This window comes from Ursus arctos, unplaced genomic scaffold, assembly GCF_023065955.2.
Source record: "Ursus arctos isolate Adak ecotype North America unplaced genomic scaffold, UrsArc2.0 scaffold_12, whole genome shotgun sequence".
Lineage (NCBI taxonomy): Eukaryota > Metazoa > Chordata > Mammalia > Carnivora > Ursidae > Ursus > Ursus arctos.
In genome coordinates, this window is record NW_026622786.1 from 43,731,440 (window position 1) to 43,754,897 (window position 23,458).

Consider the following 23,458-nt stretch of genomic DNA (forward strand, 5'->3'; position numbering starts at 1 on the left):
CAGATTACAGGAAGTAAAAGTTCCCATTCTAACATCCTCCCTCCATGTCAGGCCAACTACAAGCATCAGAGGTTGCTATCCAGGGGTACACTCAGGATTGGATTGTCCATGCTATTATCCTTAGATAATAATTACAATAATAATAACTATTACTGCCATCAACCATATACCTGTTATGTCATAAGCTCCATAAGTTTTTAAATATAATATCTTTAATTTTTCCAACAAACTCAATGAGTAAAGTATTATTAACCTTTTCTGTAGGCCAATAAAGTGAGGAGAGTCAAACTGCCTGAGGCCACACCATTTGGAACTGGGATTAAACACAGGATTCAAGTCTAATCAAGTTCCTCTGCACCAATACTCCCTGTCCTTTATTGTTCCCAGCTCCCAGATGTTCGCAGTTTGTAGTTTACTTTGGAGGGAAAACGCCATGAGGGCAGATATTTTTGTTCTCAACAACAGTGGCTGGCATGTGGCAGATGTCCAATTAGTTCTTTGTTTGTTTGCTTGTTTAAATGAGTGAATGAGATCCAGACTCACAATCCTGCCAGAGTGGACTCAAGCATCAAAGAACACTGAGGAATATGTATGTTTGATTTCATTTGTTTCTGAGCACGCAGCTGCTGCTAGCTCATACAGTGTGTCCAAATTAGAAAAGGAGCCCCTTTCTCAAGACAGCTTTATCCACCTATCAGAAAACTGTCCCTCTACATGGATTTGTTAAAACAAGACACTTAAATGCCATTTACTCAGAAACAATAACTACACAGATCTATGATGTCTATGTTGTGGATACTGTCCTCTCTAATGTGGCACTCTGTGCACCAGACAACCCACACAGCCATGTCTGTCTACGACTGGCCAGTCCTAGTTTATGCTTTTGTCTAACTAGGTACTGGAGGCAGATTTGTCTTATTTTCTGACAGCTGGACTCTAACTCACATTTGTTTTTAATTCCCCACTCAACTACCTTTTGTCAACTTTGAGATAATGGCCAAAGTCTCAGAAAGTTTGCTGGATGATAGTCTCAGCATTACCCAGGTTCCCCCCTCTGTAAGGTTCCTGCTTTCAGAGAGCTCTCTTATCATTCTTTGATGGAGAGCTATTTTCAAGAGCTATACAATTTCCTGACATTCTTCTTTGCTTGTTGAAGACAGATTCTCTTGAGAGAGTACAATATCTTAAGTACTTTAAAAACACTGTGAATGCCATCGCCTCCTTTCTGAGTCAGGCTTTCTTTCTCATCAGTAATCTTCCCCTCTGACCTGCTTTTTACAGTCTGTTTTACTCCCTTTGTCCCAGACAGATGAAACAACTGGTCTGGAAAAGGTCAAATTCAGCATGCCAAAATAATATATATTTCTACATTTCCAATGAAAAGAAAGACAAATTGAAAGACAACATTAACCAATCTGTCTCTGAGGTTCTTGAGGAAGAAATGCCAGAAATGTGAAATTGTGAATAGTCTTTGATCAGGGATGCCCAGATGCCAATATACAAACCAACAGAGCATTTTATTTTTTATACAGTTCTTTACAAACAAAGGCCAGGAGAAAAAGTGAAACAAAAGGAATGTAACAGGCCACCCCACTATTAAAAAATGTAATAAAGCCAAGGCAAATCTGACAGGAACCAAAAATCTCATTGGCCTAATTCCAAAGATACTAAAGTGAACATGATTTGGGTATATAAATAGGTCACAGTAAATAAATACCAACTTTTTTTGATGATCAGTTCAGCCCACTTGCCATGGCAACTAAACTAAATCTTAATATCCCAAACAGACCTAAGTTATTCCCACATTTGAGAAACCACTGCATTTTGTTTGTTCTTCTGTGTGGAATATTTAACGTGTTATATGGAATTTTCAGCTTACTCATCCATCTTTTCCCCACTGGATTGGTATTCCTTGTGGCAAGAACTACATTTTACACATTTTTATATTACCAGTGATGAGTATAATGCCTGGTACATCATGGATGTCACCAATGTTTTGTGGGAGTCAGTTATATATTTCTATGGATGGAATGTTTGTGTCTCCTCAAAATCCATATGTTGAAGCCTTAATCCCTAATGTGAGGGTATCTGGAGGTTAAGTCTTAGGGAAAGAATTAGGTTTAGAAGAGATCATGAGGGGCGCCTGGGTGGCTCAGTCATTAAGTGTCTGCCTTCAGCTCAGGTCATGATCCCAGGGTCCTGGGATCCTGCTCAGCGGGAAGCCTGCTTCTCCCTCTCCCACTCTGCCTGCTTGTGTTCCCTCTCTCACTGTATCTCTGTCAAATAAATAAAATCTTAAAAAAAAAAAAAAAGAAGAGATCATGAGAATGGAATCCCCATGATGGGATTAGTGCCCTTATAAGAGAATAAAGAGAGTAGAGCCCTCTTTTGCCACCATGTGAAGATGTTACAGGAAGGCAACCATCTGCAAACCAGGAAATGGGCCCTCACCAGAACCCATCCATGCTGGCACCCCGATCTCAGACTTCCAGCCTCCAGAACTATGAGAAATAAATGTTTGTTGCTTAAACCACGCCGTTTGTGGTGTTTTTGCTATAGTAGCCCAAGCTAAAGCAGATGTTTCTCCAGTGATGCAAAGGAATCAGACATCTGATTCTTTGTTCTTTATTATGAAACCTTGCTTCTGGATAGTAAAGGAAGAGGTGTCATTAGCAGCATCCCAAAGAACAATGTCCATAACAGAATATTTTTCCCTCACACTGTCATTAATATATTGATTTCTTTTCATTTTTCCTGAATTTGCTAAAATTCACCCATTTCTGAGAAATCTTTGTGTATTGTCCTCTTGTGTACAATGACTGAAGCAATGAAATACAGGGGCCTAGCAGGCATCTGTGACCCTCACCATATTGGGCATGATGCAAATGAGCAGAATTTTCCTAACTGCTATACCAAGAAGATGTTTAGTGATGCTATACAGCAAGTGCCATGTACTACACAAATGAAGCCTCTCAGAAAGAAACCCTGCCCATCAAAGGACTTCTAACATCTCCTATCATTCTGCCATATTCAAGGATAATCCAGCAGAGGGTTTACAGACGCCCACCATGGAGAATACATACTCTGTGGAAATAGTATAGTTTCTAGCACAATCCAGTACAGAACATTGTGATCAGGATGGTAGTAAACTTTACAGCTAACACTCAAAAGCACTTACTATCTGCTAGGCACTTTGTTAGGGACTTGCATCCTTGGAACCACCCAGGGAAGTAGGCACTCTTGTAATCTACATTTTATGGATAAGAAAACAGGTTTATTAAACAAGTTAGTAATTCCCCTAACATCTCATGGAAAGTTAAGAAGCACAGCCTTAAACCCTAGTCCGTTTGCTGGAACACCATACTTTGAGCAAGAGCAGAAACAAAATTTAGTGCAGTAAAACAATACCAAAGCCTACCAATATATTCGGGTTCTTCTCTTCTACTGAACATGTGGATGGATTACATGGCCCTACCCATTTAAGTTAATCTTGGTCTATTTTGGCCAATGACAGAAGCATTTAAGATCAAGAGTGCAATTCTCTACTTCTCCCACCTCAGCAAAGCCTGAAGCCCATGTTGAGATGGCAGCATCATCCAATGCCCACTTCAGTTATGGGACCAAGGATAATAGAGAAGGAAGGGCCTCCTAGTGGGCCAAGTCAAGGGCTGTGGAGATCGATGGACTGAGAGACTTTCCTGGGGATCAGAATGGAGCTCAGTCTAGGAATATACCTTACCAGCACATGCCAATGAGTTTTCAGGATTGCTCCAAACCAGTTACTGCCATGTGTCTCTCTCATTCTTCCTCTTACAGAATGTGAATGTTTATTGAAGTTATCCTGTCCCTGTTCTACTGGGAGGGCACAAGGGGACAGGCAGATGACTTGTCTTTTTAGTTCACAGAGTTTCATAGGGATCTGGGATTCTCTCTTTTGCAGAATGTTATGATCTAAATGTTCATATGTTGAAATCCTAACTCCCTGGATGATGGTATTAGGAGGTTGGGTCTTTGGGAGATGATTAAGTCACAGGGGCAGAACCCTCATGAATGGGATTAGTGCCCTTATAAAAGAGACTCAAGAAAGTTCCTTTTCTTACTAAGTGAAGACACAGCAAAAAGGTGCCATCTTTGAACCAGGAATTGGACTCTCACAAGACACCAAATCTGCTGATATCTTGATCTTGGACTTTCCAACCTCCAGAACTATGGGAAATAAACACCTCTTGTTTATATGCTACTCCATCCCTGGTATTTTATTACAGCAGCCCAAACAGACTAAGAAACAGGGCATAGGAGCAGACTGCATGTAGGGAAAAAATGTGAACCTAATACTTGATTGCCAGATTATGGTAAGCATTATAAGTACTGCCCAATATTTGTCTTCTCCTCTTCTTCTAGGAATACTAGAGGACTGTACTTCTCTCTCTCTCTCTCTCTCTCTCTCTCTCTCTCTCTCTCTCTCTCTCAAAGTTAGGTATAGCCAATGGTTTGTGTTGCCAATGGGACAGGAGCAAAAGTGATGTGTCATTTCTGGGCGAATGTGTTTAAGATTCAGTACATGATCATCCATGCTTATTTCCCTTGTCAGAGCAAACCCTGAAAACTTGTGTTGAAAAAGCATGTTAGAAGATGATAAATCCTTCATGGGCCTGGGCCCCTGGATGACCATTGAGAACACTGTCCCTGCCAACACAAGTTAGATGTATAGTATTAGGGGGAAAAAAGGGAAAACTTGGTTATTCTAAACACAGAGTTTGAAGTTTGTCTGTTACCACAGCCTACTCTGATAGTACCCTAAAACTTGGCATTATGAGAGCCCTGAAACTTAAGTTTGTATCCCAGCTCAGACTGGACTATGTGTGAGAAAAGCAGCCTAAAATGAACCTAGAAGAGAGCCTAAAATGAATCCGAATTCTTCATTAGCACACTGATGAGCACCTGCTCCTTAGTGAAGAAGAGGTGAAATAGAGTAGAGTTTATTGTAAATGCACGTAGACAGTAAAAGATATACAGTTTAGGGAGCCACTCGTTTGCCAAAGCAAAGCAAAGCAAAACAAAACAAAACAAAACAAAACAAAACAAAAACCTGTATCTTCAAAATGTACTGAGTTAAAGATCCCTTTAGGGATCCCCAAAGAGAACAATTTCCAGGTAAGAAACTCCTAGAATAGCAGTATTTCTCATAACGTGGCATGTGAACACATTATATTAGAACCACTAGAGTCCTTTTTCAAATCCAAATCCCTAGGCCCTACCACTGAAACTCACTGCTTTAGCAAATTTTATTTCAAGGAGCCTTATTTCTGTTGAGTAGGCCACATAATATGCTCTGATTTTTCCTAGAGTTACATAACTTCAATGCAGTAGTCCCACAATCCCTTTAGGTCAATAAATGTTTTAAGACCATTCACAGTTCCTTAGGAGTTAATGCCCAAACTAATACTAAAAGTAAATTATAATCATCTGGCCTTTGGGCAGGCATTCTTTGTGGACTTGGAATAAGGAAGAATCCATTTCAATTACCAGTGAAATTATATTTGAAATATCCTTTGGTACTATTGTCAAGAATATTAAGAACCAACCATATTCTTAATTTTAGCTATCATTCTGGGTATTAAGTATACAAAGGTGATGGTCTCATTTCTCAAGGAATTCTACAAACACCTAAACAAATATAGTTGATTCCCATTATTTGACATTAGTATGTTCTATGAAGTCACCACAAACCCTGACCTAGTGAATACTGAGCCACTGCTCCTAAGAAATACAGGGTTAAGTTCCTGCAAGCCTCTGGTTGCCATTTTTGTCATCTGATAAATACATAACCTTGTTTTATATGTGTTTCTGTTTGAAGACAACTTACTCGATATACACTGTTGGTTAATTAATGTTGAATTCATGGCTCAAGCTTCAGCAAAGCTTATGCAACACATGTGTTTTTCTCTGTAAGGCACATCACAGTCTTCTTGCACTTAGCTATACTACTCAACACTTCAGCACTATGCTTGGTGGGGGGCATTTTAAACAACAAAATCACCAACAAAAAGCACAAAAATGTGAAAATGTATTACAAATTATACCACCAAAAGGACACTTGTTCAGAATATGAGAGCTGAAACAAGAAGGCAAAGCATGGCTAGTGTGACCTCAGTTGGGAACATTCACGATGAGTGGCTCAAATTTTTTGCTTCTGTGAATGTACCCGCAGGTGACCATGAAAGGTTCACAAGTATTGATTTGCAGATTGCAGATACATTTTAGCAAGTAGGAAAATTGCTAAATATGGAACTGTGAATAAATGAGGAGAGACTGCATATACACCCATAACTTGCTAATGCTATAACGGAAGAGCAGACAAGGTACAATGGGAATGCAGAGGAAGAAAAGAATTTGGTGGGTGGGGATGGCGGGAGGCAGAAAAGCCATCAGAAAGGAAGTAATGTTTAGCAAGGACCTGTAATAGGTAAATAAGAAGAGAGTGTTCCAGGAAGAGGAAAATGTGTGTGGGAAGAATGAGATTGAACAGACTAGTGGGCAACAATCCTGAAAGGTCTTGCATTCCATGTTAAAGGGGTGAGATTTTATCCTCTGTAAAGACCAGCAAAAGATAGCCTAGTTACTGGAGTAGACTCTCCCAATTTGCATTTCCCTTCTATTTGCCACCTTGCTACCCCACTGCCAAGTACCAGGAGTGTATAAATGATTATCTTCAAAACAGCAATTGTTTGCCTATTCCTTTTGTAATTTCTCCTACTTAAATTTCATTTCTAAGCATGGCTTGCCTGAAAGCATCACATTATGATTTACTCAGTGAGTAATCTCACATTTAGGAGACAATGTTTTGGCAATGTTTTGATTAGATGAGAATCCAAGGCACAGAACATGACATGAATCAATAGCTGTCTAATCCTCAGATAACTACAACTCAATCAAATAAAACCAGTCAGAGTGGCTATGATGTCTACTGTGTATCACTAGCATGCTTTTAACTAAGAAGGGGAAATACCATCAAGGAGTGAGTTCCTGTGTATCTGGAGAGGGTCAATCAATTCAAAGACTGAGCAAGTTAACTGGCCTACTGACTGAGTGGAATTTACATAACTGGGGGCCCTGTAGCTGTTGTTGTCATTGTTTTAAGTACCTGGGGTCCTTTGGTTGCTTTGCTAGCCTTAGAGAGTGCTTAAGCAGGCCTGTCTTTCATTCTCCAAATGGAAATGCCACAGTTACCCCATTCTCCAAACGGAATTGCCACAGTGGCCACCAGGCAGCAGTTCAGGCCACTCTCACCTATCACCTCTTTCATTATTATAACCCCTTAATTGTCCTTCCTTAAGCTAGTCTTACTTTCTCTCCCAGCCATTCTCCATACTTCTGCCAGAGTAACTTTTTTTTTTAAAGATTTTATTTATTTATTTGACAGAGAGAGACAGAGAGGGAACACAAGCAGGCAGAGTGGGAGTGGGAGAAGCAGGTTTCCTGCTGAGCAGAAAGCCCGATGCAGGGCTCGATCCCAGGACCCTGGGATCATGACCTGAGCCGAAGGCAGACGCTTAACAACTGAGCCACCCAGGTGCCCCAGAGTGACATTTTTAAAGTAATAAAACAACACATTACTTCACAGCTTAGAAATCTTCCAAGACTGTCCTTAGTTCCAAGACCCAGCTTATTCAGGTTTCCCTTACCTCTTTAAACTCAGTGTTTGAGCTAGTGGCTAAAGAGACCACTATTTAATATTCACCTTCCAACCCATGATTTGTCCTGACTCAGGACCTTTGTACACGCTGTTCCCTTAGATCAGAATGTTGTTCCCCATTCCCCACCACAAATTCCTACTTATTTATTCTGTCTTACCTTAGACATCACCTCTTTCAGAAAGCTTTCTCTGACCACCCTATCACTGCCCCCCCACCCCGACCCCAGTGGGGCTTTCATTACTTCCTGTATTTTTCCTAACAAGAGCACAGATCATTCTGTATTATTCCTTTCCATTTATTTGACTATCTTCTCCCATTAGACTGTATACTTCACCAGAGCAGGGACTATATCCTATTCACCCTTGTATTTCAAGAGCCAACATAATGTTCATAAATGTTTGTTGAATGAGTAAATGAACAGTGAGTGAATCAATACAGACGTCGCCCTCTGAAGACAAGACACAGGATTTAGAGTCTGAAAAAATGGGCGTGAGTTCCATTTCCACTAGTTACTGGTATTTGATCATAGCCAAGTCACTTATTCTTTCTGGTACCCAATTCTTACCTTTAAAATAGAAAAGACAGTAACACCTCCTTCGTAGAATGGTAGGAGGCACTACCATGCATAAATAGGCACTAAAAACTGACTTGTTAAATACATGTTAGTTATTACACATATAGAAAATATACATTTTTGTTGTTTGGAGGATTAATTTTTTTAACCACTAATTTCATTTAAAAAGAGAGTTTAATTTGGTGCTGTGAGTGCAATTTTATTTTATAAATGAAAATCATTGTACTGTGACTAGATTAGGATATTGGGACTCTCATGAAATGCAGCAAGAAATTGGAAATGCTCTTTAAAAAAAAAGGAGAGGCTAAATGGAGGGATGTTATAATTCCAAGGTTCTAGCATTCACTGAAAAAAAAAAACCCTAAGAAATATACTATGCAAAGATTAAAAAAACAACTCTACCCAGGATAAAAGAAATATGCTCTGTGATGACTTTATCTGCTGACACTGAAGCAATAATTTATAGCCAACACATTTTCTGTGTGGTCAAGTGGAAAACTGGACATTGCGGATGGTCTTGGGGCATGTAGACAATGGACATTCTACTCTTCAGCTCATTCAACCATACAGAACTCTCAGCTCACTTTTCCAAAGACCCTGCACAGAAAGCTTTGTAGGGCAAGAACCCAGCTTCACTAAATGACTGGAGGAGCTAACAGACAATCATGCTTATCTGAAAACCGACACAGAGTATTTCTCACTGCTGGTTTTCAGACCATTTCCAAATCTACTTCTTTTTCAATTTCTAGATCAGCAATTATTTAAAGTTTGGGGAACTGGCTGGTTTATCAGTATATGACCTACCAGTGAACTCCAATATGGAACGACTAAGTTGCTTCAATAAAACAAGGGCCTTATTCAAACCAATTCCTGCCCCCAGACCTCAACTGTAAATGAAAGCCATGTCAGCAGGTGGATTTTTCAGTTGCTGTTCTCACTAAATTGCAAAGATAAGGTCTGACAGTCTAGAAAATATTTCCCAATTGTTTCCTCTGAGCTCTAATAACAGATTGGGCAGGCCCTCAGCTCCCCTCTTGTTTATGTTTATCTCTGCATATCCGTCTTGCTTCAACTCTTCTTGTCTATTTGCCCCTGTGGTCTTAGAGGAGAAGCTGTCCATCTTTCTCAGAAGATTATGCTTTCCTGTGAGCTCTGTGCTACTTTGTCTTTCTATCTACTAGATGGGAAAAGATAGTCAATAAACTTATTAATTGATTGCGATCCATTAATACATTCTTCTGTGGCATCTTCAGTAACTACATTGGCCCATATTTGATACACTGAAACATGCCCACGTTTTCCCTATCTTAAAACAAACAATAAGAGCCACTCAGCCAATTAATTTGAACAAATACTTACTTGCACTTAGATATGTTCGAAGAACTATGATGGTGCCTTGTGGAACACAAAATAAATAAGATAGCCTCTTCCTGAAGGACCTTCTGGTCTGGCCCAAGAGATGAGACACATAAACAGTAAGATTCTGACTTGAAGAGTCTGTCGCTTCTGCAGACCTGTGTGAGCTGTTCATTCTCTCCAAACCTCAGTTTCCTTGTCTTTAAAACAGAAGCAAGGGGATTACTGTGGGACTGAATGCATTAATGAATGTAAAGCACTGAGTACAGTGTGGTTCAAGGTAAACGTCAAGTAAGTGTTTTTAAAAAAATAAATTGAATACATATAACATGGCACAAAACCTTGTCTTCCTACAACTACCAAATGACTTGCCAAATTAAATAGATGTTCTATGATGGACAGAACTCGAGTATATCATGCTTAGTGAAATAAGTCAGAGAAAACAAGTATCATGTGATTTCACTCATATGTGGAATTTAAGAAAGGAAACAGATGAACATAGGGGAAGGGAAGGAAAAATGAAATAGGATAAAAACAGAGAAAGGCAAACCATAAGAGACTCTTAACTATAGGGAACAAACTGAGGGTTGCTGGAGGGGTGGTGGGTGAGGGGATAGGGTAAATGAGTGATGGGAATTAAGGAGGGCACTTGTTGCATAAGCACTGGGTGTTATATGTAAGTGATGAATCACTAAATTCTACTCCTGAAACCAGTACTACACTATATGTTAGCTAACTTGAATTTAAATTAAAAAAAAAATCATTCCAACCTCAAAAAAAAAAAAAGAAAAAAGTAGATGTTCTATGATCTTTTCACAAAACGTACTTAATTTTTTTTAAAGATTTTATTTATTTATGTGACAGAGAGACAGCCAGCGAGAGAGGGAACACAGCAGGGGGAGTGGGAGAGGAAGAAGCAGGCTCCCAGCGGAGGAGCCCAATGTGGGACTCCATCCCGGAACACCGGGATCACGCCCTGAGCCGAAGGCAGACGCTTAACGACTGCGCTACCCAGGCGCCCCAAAATGTACTTAATTTTTATAAAGCATACTAAATGGAGAGCAAATGAAGGATTTTTAAGCAAGAGTCTGACATTTACATTAAATTAATTTATGTTAAAAATAAAAATAAAAGCTAATAAGCTGAGTAATGAGTATCTTCTTGTTTTTCCGAAAGTATAAATAAAATCTATCTCTCCGGCCATTCATCCATCCATCTACCAAGGAGGGACTATGTCAGTCAATCTCTCTGTCTCTATCTATCTATCTCTCTGTCTCTCTATTTATCTATCTCTACTTTTACTTTTTTTCTTTAGGCTTGCGTCTCGAAGTTAAGTGGAACTCATAAAATGAGTATTAAGTGAATTTGGGCACTTTCTATCTTTTTCTATGTCTGGAATAGTTTAAAAACTCTGGAATTATTCTTTAAAGGTTAGCCGAAATTCAGCAGAGAAACTTTCTGATTCCATTGCCTTTTTTCAAAATAGTAATCTTTAGCCGTATTTCCAATGTCTGCTATCGACATTGGTCTATTTAAATTTTCTAGTTCTTCTTATGCCAACTTTGAGGTTTTGTATTTTACTAGAAAAACACCTATTTTCACTAGATTTTCAAATTTACAGTAATCTCCCCCTTATCTGCAGGGGAAATGTTCCAAGACCCCCAGTGGATGCCTGAAACTGCAGGTAGTAGCAAACCCTATGTATACTATGGGTTTTTTTCCTTATACACACATACTTATGATAAATTTAACTTATAAATTAGACACAGTAAGAGATTAACAACAGTAACTAATAAGATAGAACAATTACAATATACTATAATAAAAGTTATGTGAATGCAGTGTTTCTCTCAAAATATCTTATCGTATTGTACTGTACTCACCCTTCTCCTTGTGATGATGGGAGATGCTGAAATGCCTACGTGATGAGATGAAGTGAGGAGCTTAACAAAGGCATTGTAACAATGCCTTAGGCTACTACTGACCTTCTAATGACAGAAAGAGGATCATCTGCTTTTAGACCACGGTTGACCAGGGGCAACTGAAACTGTAGAAGATGAAATCACAGATAAGAAGGGACTACTGCATTGCCAAAAAATTGCACAGTGTATTCTCTCTATTGTATCTATAGTATCTTTTGAATCTGCACTTAAGCCTCCTTATTTCTAAACACTTTTCTTTCTCTTTCATCTTCTTTTATGTTGAAGTCTCTGTTCCAGTTCCTTTGCTTGCTTTGTGTTCTTTCTCATGTATTTTCCTTAGTGGGGCATAGCCACAGATATCTTTCCTTCAGCCTGATGAATGAATTATATCTTGGTTCTGCCTTGGATCTTTGGGTTTTAGTCCTTTTCTCTAAGTTATCTACCACTTCAAATACTGCTTAAGTTCAAAGCCGGTATGATTGTTTGCCTTTCTAACCACCCTTCTCTTTCCTCTGGAATTGTGACATTTCTCTTTATCCTGGAATTTAGGGCTTTTATCAGGATCTGCCTAAATACATTTTTCCTCTTCAGTCTTTCCAGGAACATGGTATGCACTTCCAAACTATAGTCACGACTTTCTTTTGCTCCTTCATCCCTCTGCTTCTTTTTCTTTAATTGGAATTCCTATAATTCCCATATTAGGTTTTTCATAGCTCTTTCCTCAAAGTCTGTTCTCTTATCCATCATGATTTCCATCTCTTTGAAAGTTTGCTCTGTGCTGATAAATTTAATCTTTCAGACCAATATACAGCTCTTGACTGGGACAATGCTCTTTTTCATCTACTGAATGTTTTCATTTATAAGCCATGTTTCAGTTTCAGACAGTCTGTTTTGTGCTCTCCTTGTATATTTTGAATGTTCTTTTCACTGTTTTATTCCTGTTATCCTTTATCTTCTCCAGCAGCTATATTTTAATAGCAGTTGATTCCAAGAGTCATGCTCAGTACACTTCTCTCTACCTGGGCAGCTGGTGTGCCTTATTTTCCTTTGCCTTCTTAGTAGGGCTCAGATGCAGCTGCTGGGGCACCTTACATGGCCAAAGGTCTGAAAATAGAAGAAGACACACTGGTCTCTGCTCTTTTGGGTGTAGAAGGCAGGCAGTCAATCTCCATTCATCATCTCTGTACCCAATTTCCTCCCATTTGTTCATTCTCTGGAATAAAGAAGATTCAGCCCATTTGTTCGGCTACTTCTCAACTCCTTGAGATCCAGGGAATCTATGGAACCTGTTATCAACTCTCCCCTGGGATTGACCCAAAGGGAAGATATTCTTACACCAGTTCTCTCCCCAACAGCTGCATGCCATCTTCAGAGCCTTCTTCTGGAAAACCCCCAACCACTTGGCTCAGAAACAGACAGACTGGAGCTGAAAACAAAGAGTTAGAATAAGCCTATATTGAAACCAGCATCTTCCCAGAATCCCATCTGTGTGTTTAGGTGAGTATATGTTTTGTTTGTGGGTATGTGTGGTAAAATGGGTGAGTGTGTTTTAACTAACATTTATTGCACACTTACTAGGTATTCTGGGTTGCATAGTATTCTCCCAAAACTCATGTCTACTTGGAACATGTGAATGTGGCTTTATTTGGAAATAGGGTCTTTGTAGATGTAAGTAGTTAAATTAAGATGAGGTCATACTGGATTAAGGTGAACCCTAAATGCAATTACTGGTATCTTTATTAGAAGGCCAGGTGAGGACACAGAGAGACACACAAGGAGAACAACATGTAATAGTAGAGACAGGGATTGAAGTGATGTGTCTACAAGCCAAGCGTTGCCAGCAACCATCAGATGCTAAAAGGCAAAGAATGATTCAGAGAGAGCATAGCACTGTGGACACATTATTTTTTGATTTCTAGCCTCCAGAATTTGATAGAATAAATTTCTGTTGTTTTAAGCCAGACAGTTTGTGGTGATTTCTTACAGCAGCCCTAGGTAACTAAAACTCTAGGTTTCAAGTGCAATGTGAAGAACTTTAACCTTACTATCTCATTTAATTCTCTTATCAGTCCTATGAGGTAATGCTATTATTATTATTCCCATTATATAGACTAGGAAACTGAGGCATCAAGAATTTAAGCCTCTTTCCCATCATCAAACCATTAGGAAGTTGTAGAGCCTGGACTCAAACCTAAGCAGGCTGGTTCTTAATCACTGCTCTCTATAATCTCCCATTGCTTTAGGAATTTTAACTCTTTATATGGTTGTTACTACAGGCAAATATGTGCTAAATGCAGCATGTTTTATGGTTGAGGGGATCTGGCTCACTGACATGAGAGAATCTGCAGAGAGCACTTTTCCATACCAGGGGAAAGGAAGCCAGATAACTGTGATTAGGAAAGTGACTCAGTAGCCCCTTCCTTCATTCAGTGTGAGACAGTGACATACAGAGCTACTAGCATCTAACAGTGCTTATGGTCTGACCACTGCCCTTCGCTGGAAACAGTCCTTTTGATGTGTGTTTTCATTGGTTCTACTACACTACTACCCCAGTCATCCCCCACCCCAGAATGTAGTAGTTAGTTGGCAAAGTTCGAAAAACTAAATTGTGTGGCAACTGTGTGTCACAGTTTATGATGCAGTTTCTCAGGGCTACCCAGGTGACAACAATGCACCCTTGCAGTTGGGTACCTTCCTTTCCGCTCCCATAATGCCCTGTATCTGTTGCTGCTACTGCATCGTCTTCACTGTGTGTTACTTTTCTGTTTATCTGTGTCCCTCACAAGAAGGTAAGTTTCTTGGGGGCAGGACGATGTTTACTCATGACTCTATCACCAGCACATGCACAAATGGCTAATAGTTGTATATTATCTCATACTCTTTCATAGTTGCTTCTTTAGAGGATGATTTATTTCCTCAGGCAAACTTTATACCTTGAATGGAGGATTTTGATTAAGCTGGGCTCACGTGAAGTCAGGGGGTTGCCCAAGAGGGTGGAGAAGGCATTCTCAGTGGAGACAACAACACTGACACATCGTACAGAGACAGAATGAGGAGAGCACTAGTAGGAATCAGGTAAGGGAGATTAGCACTGTGATCCGTGTGGCTGGAATTAGAGCCCACATTAGAGAGAAGATGAGAAAACAGCAAGGCTGCCCTTAACATTTAGGAAAGCAGAGAGAGCCGTTCTCTATATATTATGATTTCAGCAACTCCAGCAAGGTCCCTCTTATTGTAGTAAATACCTCCTCAATCGCATTGATGCCTAAAATTAAAGCTTTTTAAGTTATGAAGCTTGTTAAATTCTAAAGGGGATGGGTAAAAAGAGCACAAAAATTCTTATAAGTCATCGTATCTTAATGGCTGTGAATTTATCACATCCTTTGCTGAGAACACAAAATGTGGAGAGGAAAGAACATGAGGATTTTGGATGGAAGATAGGAGGCCCCATGGCAGAAGAAAAAGAAGAAAAAAATATGACTAATTTCAGTTTTGCTTGGAGTTTTGCCCTAGAAATGAGGTGAGGAGTCTGGGGGACAAAGTCTTCAAATACATTTATTCCCTAGAAGACTGTATTTTATTTACATATTAGAAAATCTGGTTTATTACTTTTTTAGAGCTCCCTTTACCAACATTCCCCATACCCTAAGAAAAGAAGGAGGCAAATTCCCCAGTGCCTGAGTCACTGAAAGTGAATAAGTATTTTATTTTTATCCCATAGAATAAAGTAGAGAAGTACATTTAAGTGATTTCTACTTTTTCCCAGCTGCTTTTGATCTTACATTAGATTTGCTAGGAGGCCTTTTAGAAAAAGGCACTTCAAGGACAAACAAGTTCAAATCTGATTATTATGTCTTTTGACAATACTTATTAAAAACTGGAAAGACAGAGATGCTGTCAATTTCTCATTTTGGTTGACCTTGCCATTTTCTAATGACATCAGCAGGAATAAGGTATATCTCTGCCAAAGGTAATGTTATTTTTGCAAGAGGATATGTTGGAGAAATTAACTATCTAGTGACTTACAATTTTTTATCTTTATATCACAAAACCAAGGAAAAGAATACAGAATAATATTGGTCAAATATATCTTCATTTAAAGTACATTCTGGCATTTTCACTACCAAGTATTCTGAGGACAAAGGTTTGTTCATAATCATAATTCTTTTACTACTACTACTACTACTACTACTACTACTACTACTACTACTGTTAGTTATACATAATGAATCTATATGCCAAGCACAGAGATAGGTACTTTTATATTTATTTTTTAAAAACTAATTCTCATAAAAACCAAGGTCTGTGTAAATTCCAAATCTTGTCCTCTTTTTAAAATACCATGTTTGGGCCAGTCAGACCTGGGTAATTGATATAATAAAGCTGAGAAAGAATGGGTCTGAGTCTCTGCCATTTATCAGTTGTGTATGACAAGGAAGTTACATCACCTCTCTCTTTTGCCTCATTTAAAAAGCAGGATAGTCATGGAACCTACTACATAAGTGTGATGGTTAGTTTTATATGTTAACCTGACTGGACCACAGGTGCTCAGATATTTGGTCAAACATTATTCTGGGTGTGTCTGTGAGGTTGTTTTTGGATGAGATCAACATTCTAATCAGTAGACTGAATAAAGCAGATTGCCCTCCCTAACGTGGTAGGCTTTGTCCAACCAGTTGAAAGCCTACATAGAAGAAAAAAGCTGACCCTCCCCCAAGTAAGAATTCCTCCTGCCTGCCTGTCTTTGAACTGGGACATCAGCTTCTTTCTTGCCTTCAGATTCACACCAAAACATCAGCTCCCCTGGGTCTTCAGCCTGCCAACTCACTCTGCAGATATTGGGACTTGCCAGCCTCCATAAACATGTGAGTTAATTCCTTATGTGTATATATCTTATTGTTTCTGTTTCTCTGGAGAACCCTAATACTAGAGGGTAGTAAGATCTAAATGCGGCAATGAAATTAAGTATTTACTAAATACAGTGCCCAGCACATAGTAGCACAAACCACTATGCAACTGCTTCTCTCATAATAGTCATATTACATAAATTGGTTTAGCCTCTTTATGAAGAGAAAATATTCCAGGACCATTCTCCTGGACTCAAAACACAGAATGAATATGATAGCATTGATCATCGTTGCTTATCATTCATTTCATGTGCCTTTGTTGGTTGAATTATTTGTTTTAAAGAAACTACAGATTGGCTGATTTTAAGATCTATCTTGGGTTAGTTCTTAAATCAATGCTATCAAAGTTGGCTTATTACAGTGTCAGGAATTTAGCAGCCAGCTACCTCTTTTTTCTTGACTTTGCTCATATACAGATATTTTAGGTCCTTTATCTTTTAAAGCTGAATTTTTCTGAAAGAAAGAGAGTCTGAGACAAATAGCAGTTCAATAAATAAGCTATTCAATCAATACAGTGATACTAACCTATATTATAAGAGTGACAGGATAATTACTGTCTATAAAATATTATTGTGAAAGGTATGCAATCAGAGCATACAGACAGAACATGATGTAAGTGGTTTTAAATGACCTGTTCCCAAAATGAATCTTCTAAGAAAAAACAGAAGAGTAGATATAGGGGTCCTCACAAGACCCATGAACAAATTGGATATGGTTAAGTTTCCTTCAGAAACTCAATTCAGTTCACTATGTATTCCACACTTATTTTATGCCAGGCACTGGCATATAAAGGTGAGTGAGATATGCCCTCCACCCTCAAGGCATATAAAGGTGAGTGAGATGTGCCCTCCACCCTCAAGGAGATCACCATCTAGGTTCCATTCAATGTGGAGTCCACAGTGTATTGAAGATACGAGGAAGAAGTGGTCCACTCAGCTTGGAATATAAGGATAACACAGGCAACAGCATGGTCATGGTGATGGACAGAAAAGGAGAAGAGGAAGGAAGAGGGGTCTTAGGAAGAAGGAAAGCACTGAAAAGATGCCAGTGCATAAAAACAGCATGGTATGTGGTAAGCAAACAGATGTTTCTTATGATTCAAAGAGGTGGAGGAACAGTACAGATGTGATAGATGTAATCAGAGTATGGCAGTTCTTCAGTGTCAAGCACAGGAATTTAGATGGGTCACATAACTCATTTGTATTAATCCCATAGGATGGTGTAAAATATTCTGGTAACACTTTGTCACTAAGAACAAAAGACACCTCCTTCATCTTTCAAGTTCACTAGTCTGTTAGTACTACACTACCCAGCATATGATTTGCTATTTTGAGGTCTTCTAGCAGAAACTATTTGATAATAGTACTTCCTTTATCATCTATATAAAGAGAGCTAGAAATGGGGAGAGGGAAAAAAGAGAGTTGGGGAAGGAATTACAGTTATATACTTGGTCTTTTCTCCATTTTACCTTTTTCCTAATGGTGAAGAAAATTGTGGTAAAGGTGATGTTCCATCTGACTTCCTCTTTTACCCTGGAAAAAGCTGGAAGTCCCAGAAAAACCACCAGTCCAGGTTTGAGGATCATTCTAGGTCATGGGGAAAGGGTCTGTTTTCTGCCTGGCATGGCTGAGAGCTGATGCAAAGCATTCAGAGTTCTCTGTGGTTCCAAAAAGGAGAAACAGAAGGTTTCCTGGGTTCTTGGAGCTAAGGATTTGGAGATGAGTTAGGAGAAACATCATTCTGTCTAGGACAGCCACCTACCTAGCCAGAAACCAGACACCTAAGGGGGCAAGTAATATACTCTGCTGAAGGGGGGCTGAAGTGAGATGGGAGCATTTTCCTAGTGGGATTCCCCTGGCCTGAAGCTGCACCAGGGGAACACACCTCTACTAAGACCAATGGATGATGGGGAGCCTGCTTCCTACCGCACCCAGGGGGAGATATCTGCAGATATGAGCAACTTTCATGGCACTAAGCATCTAAGGGAGAAGCAAAATTAGCCAACAGAAAGGGGTTCACCTCCTTATCTTTAAGGTATAAGCAATCACCTAAGTGTACTCCTCTCTCTCCCCACCCCAACCCCATCTATGCCATGTGGGGCATTGACACATAAAATGGGGGGGGGGGGAGTGACGGAGGGGGAGGAGGCTGGTTACTACACTACTTTAGAGCCACTGTGCTAATTAAATATCATTGGATATGTATGTTGGGGCTTTTCTTTCACAGGTCTAGAATGATAAGAATTCTACAGCTGCCCTAAGGTTCCTCCATCATCTCTCTTTCTCTTTTTCCATATTTTTTTCTCCAACACAGAAGCAGCCCTGGAGCTACCACACTATTTGGAAAAACCTGAGGCAAACAACTCTAGGCACTAAAGGAAATCTTTGTCTGCTCTTCCTGCTTCCCTTTCTCTTTACTCACTGGTGCTCCTTCCACTTGTCTCTCCCTGGAAAGGTTAGGTTTTAGAGTGAAGTGATACCTAAGAGCTTTTTGGCCTGCTTTTGTATTATGTCATTCAGACCCATCTAGCTTCAGTTAAAATTTCTCCTCTATATATTGAGGTTTGGGGTCAAACTCCATCTTTGCCTTCCTTTCTTTTCTATCATCATTTCTCTCTGTGTGTGTATTCCCTTGCGGGGGTCTTTTTGCAGGAGTAACTGGTCAAGAATAGGATTCAGATTGTGGTGGTTTTCATGTCTTCAAATTCTTTGACATTCTTCCTTTCAAATGGTGGAGCCAAATTCACCTCCATTTGATTGTCTATTGGACACAGTGAATTGCTTGTAATGAAGAGAATGTGGCAGAAGTAATAGTTTGTGATTTCTGAATCATAAAAGGCATTGTCACTTCCATCTTGTTTTCCTAGATTGCCCACCCTAGATGAGACTGAACATCATGTCACAAGGACACTCATGCAGTCTGTGGAGTGGCTCACATTGCAAGGAATGGAAGCCTCCAATAAAGCAACCAGCATCAAGTCACCAGCTCCATGAGTGAGACAGGTGAAAATAACTTCTCCAGCCCGTCAAGACTTCATGTGAATACAGCTCTGGTCAACATCTTGACTGCAGCCTTCTGAGAAACCCTAAGCTAGAGCTGCCTAGCTAAGCCACTCCCTGACCTGCAGAAATTTGAAATAATAAATGCTTATTTTTGTCTTAAGCTAGCACACATTGGGCAATTTGTTTTACAGTAATAAATAACTAATGGTGATTTTAGTACTAGAAATGATATGGTACTATAATAACCTAAAATGTGGGAAAGGGTTTGGAACAAAGAAGCAGGAAGAAGTCAAATGGACTTTGAAGACAGGATGAGCAGAATCTTGATGAACTTTGAGGAGGCTACTGGTAAAGGCTTAAAGGAAAGGAAGAAAAATGTTATTGGAGGCTGGAGGACAGGGAATCCTTGTTATGTAGTGGTGGAAAGTTTAACAGACACTGTAACATGCAGTTAGTTATGTGAAAAGTAGAAAATGTGCTACGATCAACTAAGGTGATCTCCAGAAATAGTTTTGAGGGTGTCCCTGTTTTTTTTTTTTTTTTTCCTGACTGTGAGAGAAGAGAGATAAGTTCAGAAAAAGACTATTAAACATAAAGGAACCAGGACTTGCTGGTTTTGAAAATTTCCAATCTCTCCAGATGGCAAACTGTATTAAAATTAACGTACCTAGGTATAGAATAAACCCAGGACACTATCAGAAAAACTGGTAAAGATGAAGCTGAGGGAGTGGCTATAAAAAGCCTTTGACTGAACCTCAAAAAGATATAGGGAGCTGCTTCAGAGAATGCTTTAGTTAACAAACAAGGCTTCTAGGAAGCTTGAGGTCTGTTCTCTCAGCAGTCTCAGCAGAAGCCTAAGTAAAAAAGGGATATCTCAAAAATATTCAGAGGTGTGGCTTCTGTCAATAGGATGAACCCTCAACAAGAATCATAGGAGACCCACAAGTTTTAAAGAGAATTACATGGCAGGAATACCACCACCATGGACTGAAAGGAACAACATAGTACAAAATAAAAAGAGATCTTTGGGGGGTGCCTGGGTGGCACAGTCATTAAGCATCTGCCTTGAGCTCAGGGCGTGATCCTGGCGTTATGGGATCGAGCCCCACGTCAGGCTCCTCTGCTATGAGCCTGCTTCTTCCTCTCCCACTCCCCCTGCTTGTGTTCCCTCTCTCGTTGGCTGTCTCTATCTCTGTCGAATAAATAAATAAAATCTTAAAAAAAAGAGAGAGATCTTTGGGTTCCCAAACTTCTTGCAGAAAGCAGGCTTATAAGACTACTCAACTACAAGTGTAGGCTACCTTTCACAGAAAAGGGAAGATGACTCAGAAGGTGAAACCAAGAGACCAGGATGAAGGCCAAGAGGTGTGGAGAATGAGCCCCCGGTCCTGATTCCCAAGTCAAGGAGCTACCAACTAGTGCTCTGTTAGAATATGGAATTTCTATGGACCTCCTTCTAAGCCTCCTGTTTTCAGTCTTTCAGAATGGGGGTATTTATAGCACTTATTCTATGCCTGCCCCATCATTGTGTGTTCAGCATTTGTGGGGCAAATAACTTGTCTCTTTGGTTCATAGGTCTTCAGGTCAAGAACAACTATATTTGAGGAAATGTACTTAAGGAACTACACCAGGGAAGCCTCATCTATACCTGGATATAATATAGATGGTGGAATCCTAGACTCTAAGCTGATGCTATAAAGGATGAGTCTTTGTGGAGAGCATCTGGGAATGACTGAGTATATGTTGCATGTAGGAAGAATGTAATCAATTTTTGGCCGGAGGGCAGAGTGCAGTGGCTTAAAAACATGTCTGTAACTCTTTAATACTTCTCTCATCCAAAAATGGAGACTGATTCCCCTCCCTTTGTATGTGGGTTGGACTTAGTGACTCACTTCTTTTTTCTTTTTTATTTTTTTAATTTAAGTAATCTCTATACCCAATGTGGGACTCTAACTCATGATCCTGAGATCAAAAGTCACATGCTCCCCCAACTGAGCCAGCCAGGCACCCCTAGTGATTCACTTCTAATCAACAGAATGTAGAAGAAGAGAAAAAATGGACTTCCACTACCTATTGTAATTTGTTACACAGAAATAGACAAATCTCATTCCAAAGTACTATCCTAATACTATTCCTAAATACAAATCAGAATCTTGTGTTACTGAAAGCACATTTTACACTAAATAATCTCCCTTCATTTGAGACAACTCATGAATGATCCCTTCTCTGTAAATACTTCATTTCTTCTCTCCATACCTACAATTTTATTGTTGAAGTTGTTTCTATGTCATCTCCCAGAATAATATGAAGATTTCTTGAGAATAGGAACCATTTCTATTTGACCATGATACCTTGCATATAGTAGGTGACAAAAATTGTTTATTATCTGAATAAATGAAATCCAAACAGATATTACACATTCTAAAATTTTAAGTTAATAACAGTGACTTTTACATAGCAGTTATGTCGTAAGTATTGGTTGCGTGATTGATTGATAGATGGAACATGATTTACAGCAAAAAATGTTACAAAGAGCAAAGAATGTAAGATTAGAGAGATTTGTTCAACTGGGTAAGACTAGCCTTGAAGCCAGGAATTAAATCAATATAAAAAAAATTAGCAAGATACTATTGAATATCTCCAAAAGGACATAATATTATAATATAGAAGAAATGAGGATAACAGAAAAAATAAGCAAAATATAAGGCTGGAAAGAATTAAAAGAAAAATGAAATCTCTCTTTTTCTCCTCATTTCTAATATTATTGCTTTTAAAAAACCTAATCATATCTTTCTTTCTTAGTTAAAAAAAAACAGAAAAATATAGTATGATTTTTAGGTAGAAGATAGAAAATTTTTCCTAAAAGAAGCTATTTATTTCTTTAATAAGTTTAAAAATATAAATAATCCTTTACATTTGGATGGTGCTTTATAAGTCACATGGGATTTTCACATATTATCTAATTTATCCTTTGCAAGATAAATACCCTGTGAAGTGGGCAGAGTATTTTTTTTTCATTTGCAGATAAGGCAATTAAAGTTCAGAGAGGCTAAAGGATATGCTCAAGGTCACACATAAGGTAAGTGGCAGAACCAGTACTTACATCTAACTCTTCTGACTCCAAATCCAGTATTTTTCCGCTATATCACAATGAAAAACTGAGTTAAATACGTGCGAAAGTCAATTCAGTTTATCAGTGAATGAATGATCTGCAAGCACAGCAATATATCCTAGCAAACCATAGCCATAAAAGCTCCATCTGGAACAAACTGCCCAATTCCAGAAATATAGGCCACATAAAAATCATACCTTACCTCAAATTAGAAGAGAAAACTCCCAACACTGCTGAGTAATAGCCTAGTCTCATGGGGTGGTTTCTTTGACTTTACAAAAAGCTGGGCATTCATTCATCATTATTATGCTGACAAACATTCTCATCTAATAGATGATGGCTGTGGACACAAAAGAAAAAAAAGTTATTCTTGTTTACAAGTTTGTCACATGTTTAAAACTTTTTTCAACTTTTCAATGACTATAACTTTGAATCAACATAATCCCTGTATTGAAAAGCCATTATTTCCAGTTGGAAAAAAAATAAAACACTGTATTGAAAATTACAAAAGTATATGCCATAAATCAAATATGTGATCAGTAAAAAAAAAAAAAAAAAAAAAACTTAATAAGAGAATGACTTGCGTGGTGCGGGATAAATCATAAAGGGTAATAAACATAAACCAGGGGAAATTGTAATACAGATTCCAGAGGAAGACAATAGGATATGGAAGATAAAGGGTGGGAATGACAAGATCATATGTAGAAGATAAAAATCAAACAAATTTAGTTGGAGCAGAAAGGGACTTGCTGGGGAACTGCAAGGTGTTTTGAGATTACCAGCTTAAGGATTTTATTTTTTTTTAAAGATTTTATTTATTTCTTTATTTGAGAGAGAGAGAGCTCATGAGCGGGGGGGGCGGGGGGTGGAGGGGAGCAGAGGGAGAGG

The 23,458-nt window shown here is 38.9% G+C and overlaps 1 long non-coding RNA gene across 1 annotated transcript in view; it reads right to left on the reverse strand.

Moving 5' to 3' along the window:
* The window catches only part of LOC113254246 (uncharacterized), an 84,783-nt gene extending 61,878 nt beyond the window's left edge, over nucleotides 1-22,905 (reverse strand). Inside the window, exons 1-4 of the long non-coding RNA XR_003315726.3 lie at nucleotides 22,773-22,905; nucleotides 22,562-22,598; nucleotides 11,511-12,975; nucleotides 9,631-9,827 (exon numbers count right to left, since the gene is read on the reverse strand). This is a non-coding gene — a long non-coding RNA (uncharacterized LOC113254246). The remainder of the gene's footprint in view (nucleotides 1-9,630; nucleotides 9,828-11,510; nucleotides 12,976-22,561; nucleotides 22,599-22,772) is intronic.
* Nucleotides 22,906-23,458: the final 553 nt, after the last annotated feature.